The sequence below is a fragment of the Ischnura elegans genome, chromosome 3 (genome assembly GCF_921293095.1).
Source record: "Ischnura elegans chromosome 3, ioIscEleg1.1, whole genome shotgun sequence".
In the NCBI taxonomy this organism is placed as follows: Eukaryota; Metazoa; Arthropoda; class Insecta; order Odonata; family Coenagrionidae; genus Ischnura; species Ischnura elegans.
The window spans coordinates 115459430-115465630 of NC_060248.1; positions in this window are offsets into that span (position 1 = coordinate 115459430).

Here is a 6201-nt window from a genome sequence, read left to right on the forward strand (position 1 = left end):
CTAGGACACCATATGGCTATGTTTTAGAACGTCTTATCAAAGACAAGCACTAAGTTTTTTTTACTGCTATGAAGTCATGTTTCGCCTGCGGAGCGAGAAAGATAAAAATATTTATCGGTCAGCTTCAAGCGTTTTTCCATTAAGGGTAGTTCCTTCACTTTTTCTTGAGAGTCCGTATTTAAATTGCTTATAACTGATTATAAATACAGTCATTATTTATCGGAGGAACATCACTTTTTTAAGGAGTGCGTTTATTTCTTCCATGATGTATTCTTTTTTTTTTTTGAAGAAGCATATAGTGATCTCATGAATTATTTCATTGATTATTATAGCAAATAAATTATAGTTATCTTCCTCAGGGTCGTAAGATTCAATATATTACAATCATAATCAACATGAAGTTGAATCTCAACGTTTACAAGACTCATAAATCACATGCAAATACAACCATTTCCATTAAACTCCGCTTGGAAACGGTGGAACGAATTCCTCCTTTATGTAGGGTTTTCTATTTGATGTATTTCCTATTTCGTTTCCTTTCCTAGTTCTGCAGCAATCACAGGGGTCATGTCTCCCCAACTATGTATCCAGTTATGATTTTCATTAAGTAGACACTAGTTTCCTTTACATTGGATGAGGATTGAAATTGAAAAGAAAAAATGATCGAGAAGAAGAAATTGAAAGAAAAGATTGAGAAAAAATTGAAATTGGACGAGCCATTACTTCACGATAATGCTTCAAACTCGGGTGTTTATACTTATGATGTGAAAAGTGAATGAAGATGACAAATGTGCTTCGAAAAGTTTGAAAAGAGGTTATAAGCCTATTGACCAAACCAGGGGCGCAGCCAGGAATTAAGGCTGGGGGGGGGGGGGTTTAGGTGCAACTAACACCGGGGTGTGTGGGGGTATGGAATACCCACCAGGATAAGCGGTAGGTTCGAGATTAATAAATTGCGGAATTTTAAGATAAACGGTTCAAAATGGTGAGTTTTACGGCTTTCTGAGGGATATTTTATAAATCCTTACACTATTCTATTAGTAATATCAATCCCATTAATTAAAATGGATTAAACTAAAAAATTTCTTCGAGCTCTGGGGGGGGGGGTTTATCCCCCAAAATCCCCCCCTCGCTGCGCCACTGGACCAAACCACAAAATAAACAAGAGGCAATACTAATTAATTATTGGTCAAGAAGAATACTCTTTGTTTCGGACACGCAACCCATTTCGGTCTTTTTTTTATATCGTTCTCTAAGCTGGGTATCGCTATTTTTTTCTATTTTGCTACATATGTCAAAAAATGAAAGTATTTTCTGCATTGTTAAAAGAAAATATCTATGTTAGTAATAAAATATTCATCGGTATAGTCATTGGTTTTTCATTACAAAAGTGAGCACAATCTTCTATCATGACCAACTTGCATTTTTAATGTGCGTCTTCCTAATGGGATATTTTGTAATTTTGATATTTCGTGCAAAGAATTTTATATCGCTAATTGGTTAGAAGAACCACTCCATATAGCTTGAGCCACACACTATGCAAGTGTTCAGTGACAATAGCAAGTGCTGGAAGGCAGACATAAGAGAGGAGTTTTTTCTCCATCCAGATAAAGGCGTTTCCGCTCCGCATGTGGTCAAGGACACTATTCCCGTGCAAATCGAACAAGAAAAATGCCTGAGAATGTAGCCACGGATAATATGCAGCGTGCTGCGAGGGAGGCTAGCAGCATGAGAAGCCACAGAGAGAGAATCTAAACAAAATCTCTTTCCTTGATTAACGATGATGAAAGCTGCGGAAAAGCGGGCAGCGCAGCTGTTACATGGGCGCGGATTGGACTTGGCGAAACAAAAGGGAATATAAAAAATAGATCAGCACTTACTGCAGTTAGTGACTGACAGCGCATTTTCTCGTGTATAGATCAGTTTTTCACTACGAATAATTTTTTACGCTGATATAGGTATAAAGCTAAAATAAATCGAAAACAGTGAATGCCGAAGGAGAGACTAAATCAGTTTTTTTTACAGCAACGAATGCATCATACTGCCGATAGTAAAGAAAACTAGAAATACTATTGTTCAATGGCAATTATTTCAAAGGAATAAGTTTTTCAAAATATTGTAAAAGTTATGGAATATTTCAAGCACAATCATTTCTACCAAAACTTATACCTAACACTACAATAAAAATCATTAAAGTCATTTCGCAACATTCCTGAAGATTTAAAAAAATGTCATGTCTTATCAAACAAAGCCTCAGACTAAGGTGGAAGTAAGACAGACTGAACAGACAGACAGTAAGGAAAACGGTAAATGATCTAGAAAACATTGAGATGATAAATTTGTTCACTGTCAAATAAGTACGAAGGTTTGTGAATCGATTATGGTAACATTTAAAATAAAACAAAAAAATCATAAGCAGTATTAATAGAGATATTCAGCAATAATCATCACAACTTCTGTCGAAACAAGACGATATTCAGGAATTTAGAAGGCGAAATGAGCGGACTATTAAGGCTTAGGGCCTTCCCATTAAAGTAAGTTTCCTTTGCAATCATTTAGCAGCCCTACCTGTGTAAGTATTACTAAAATAGGTTCACTCCTTCGACCTTTAGAATGCGAAATTTTGGAGGTCAGGTCGACAGGGACCTTGATGTGACTTATGGACTCAAAATAACTATAACAAATCCATACAAATATATTCTGGTCGTTCATTTATGGGAGAATTCTCTTCCAGGTCCATTTAAGGTAATTTATTTACCCACTGGGAGGGCTCATTGGCCCACAAGGCTTTTATTATTAAGCACACCATGATTCAGCCTTTATCTGAACTGTATATGTCAATTATCTTCCTAAAAAATGTTTTACAGAACGTTCAGTTTTACTTTAGTGGTGGAGTCACAGACAGACACCACTCATTCACCTTCGATCATCGAAAATAAATGGTCCAAACTGCAGGAAACTATTAATGAGGTTTGAATCTCATTGATATTGCCCACGAGGCATAAGCATGTTGGAAGTACCATGATTTAATGAGCATGGAGGTGAACTCGCAATGTTTATACTGATTTATTAATGATGGTAATTTCTACCTGGGTTTTCTTGTAGGAGTAAATGTCAAGCATGATGACTATGGAAAACATTCATTGCTTTATTCATCTCATAAATGAACTGGAAACTTAGTACAAAACGAATCAACCATTTCAGAAAAATATTCATGCGTTGATATTGTTACTATATTTACTGCTCATCTTTTTGATAATTAAACTTTCTGATGAAATGCTGTTTTCAATTTATTCTAATTTTCCTATTATACCTAAGCGTGCTACCTGTGATTCAATAAAACAATTTCACTAATTATCTCCAAGCTTCTTTTCAGTACTCAGAGATTATTATTTAAGTAAATATTTGATTCCAATTAAATGATCAGAAATGCTTAGAAAATAAATTCCCAAGAGGGTGAGTTGCAGCAGTTTTACAATACTTATAACAGAAATTAAGTACAACAACTAGGCAATTTCTGCTGGGCTTCGTTCAGCATTTGTCTGTTCAGCACTATTGGGTTGCTATTCTGGATGGAATAGCATCATGCTATTCGCCGATATTACACCCGAAGTTGCAATAATATAGCGTAAGGCAACCCAGATGCAATACGGTATTCAGAACGGGTGCAATCCGTGTTTTCATTACACCGGAAGACATAATTCTCAAAATAGCTATAGCGCCGTTGCAATTCACTATTCTGAACGGCGAATCGCACCCGGTTGGGTTGCAATAATATTACACCGTCTCTCAGGCCGGGCTATTCGGTATTGCACCCATTGCAACCCAGAAAACGTGCGCATTGCGATGTTGAATTGTTTTTCTGAGGTTAAAGTAACCTAATCAAGTATTGAAAATGGAATAATAGCCAAAAATTAAACTCTCTCTACTTTAAAGACCTTTACTTTACTTAAATTAAATAATCGTAGCATAAGTGATGAATTATTAACTAGTTAGGCGAATTGGGTAGAAATTAACATTCAAGCTTAATATGTGGAGCACCAGCTTGCTTCATCGACAGTACGAAAATCATAACAATTAATGTAAAGAATTACAACGAATAGCCCAAATTTTCCGTAAAGCAGTCATATTTACAATGCATAATTTTAATTCAACACTTGGCGTACGACGAAAACATCCTCAATGTAGGCTATATGAAAAATTTCAAGCTTGTGTTAACACACTAACTCGCCAAATTATAGTTATAGCTTTCAATGAAAACCATATATTACCATAATAATACCAGATATTTTGATCAGCCGTTCATTTCCTCAATTGGACAGTATATATGTATACAAATACATGCTATGAGTCGAAATTATTTTCCCCACTATATGCTACCTTCTACAATTAAAATTGAAAATTTATTAAATTATAACACGGGCAGCCGACTTGAATTACTTGGTTGAAAACTAAGAATTTCTCAGAACACCAGTAAAGTTTCCCAACATGTATGATTCACCACAAACGTTTAATGGAATAACCATGAACAACATTAATGCAATATATCATCATCATCATTAGTCAACAATCCTAAGATTGGTTTGACGCAGCTCTCCATTTTCTCTCTCCTATCCGCTAATCTTTTCATAGCTCATTCATAGCATTCAATGCAATATATATCGTGTGGAATTCAATACAAATTGTTTCCTCTATAGGAAAGAAAGTTATTCATACAATTAAGATTCAGTTTATCGGCTCAGTTCAGGGTCTATCGAAATTTTCAGTGATCATATTAAAAACAGCTGATACGAAGTCAATAATATTATAATTATATAAGTGTACATATTACATAATTATATAAGTGTTTACAGCAGCACTTTCCACACGATTCACTTTTGTTAGATTCACTTTTTCTCAGATTCAAATTCACCATCACCTTCCTCTGCTTTTTCCACATCTGCAGCTGAAATATCGATACTATTCAATCATAATACATGAGAGCACAGCTGTGACGTTGCCACATACTTCATTTCCTAAACAGAGAATTAATACTGAAATTATGGAGTCATATACTATAAAGCTAACATTAGAAACGAAAGCTTCTAGTTCATACAGTAAAGCGATATTGTCACGAGCAATACAATAAAAGTTGAGCAACATTTTTTGACATATAACAAACAGACTTCGAAGCCTAACACAATTACGAAGAAAATCAAACATATTTACCTTTCAATAATTATTTCGCATAGCATATATCTCACGAAAAAGAACCGATCGGATATAGGTAATCGATTTGATATTTATGCCCGATAAATAATCATTATAACAATGAAATTACGACCTAACCAACCTTTATGAAGCCATTGTGAAATTACCACAACCACAACAAACAGCTGATTTCCTAATTGAGATATTCGAAGCGTATTATACACATACAAGGTTTTAATATAGGTCGCGCAAGAAATAGCCAGATGCTATTCCGAACAAAATTATTACACTCCTTCATTCAGAATATGGGGTCGATGCAATAATGACCCGCGGAATAGCATCAGCTATTTATTGCATCGCTTATCCAGAATAGCAGCCTTGGGCTCTTCAGACGATGATAATCCTCCATATTATGTAAATAATTTATCTTCAGCCTTGAATTGCAGTGATTTTTTTTCAGGAGCTTTCATATTGAAATTTTCATTTTTACCTATTTGATATAGCTGTGGTAACTTGAGCTGTGATAAAACAAAGCTCGTCAGAAACATCCCCTTTTTTCTCCGGAAATGGAATGGAATTACGAGTGACGGCGAATCAAATTTTCCTGTGATAACTAACGCCATTTATTGCAGCGTATCCGTACTAGATCGGCCGGCGCAAGCATGATTAGGGGATGAGTTTTTCCTGCGATGGCGCAGCGAGCTGGCGACAAGACGTCATCAAAACGGGATCTGATTGGCTCTCGAGCCGCAACGTCAACGCAACGCCTAACTTTGAAGGATTCCGTCAAGTTAATAAAAAATATTTTAAGCGAAAATGAACATGAATTAATTTCGTATCATCATTAATTGGGCAAAACGGCTTATATAAAAAGGAATAGTGTTTATGAAGCTATATCCCCAATCGTTCCGCGCTCCGTGATTGGCTGGATATTACGTCATCCCTCCAGCGACCAACGTCATTGCCGGGGATAAATGAAGAGATCAAGGCCGCAACTCCGTCAGTGTGGTG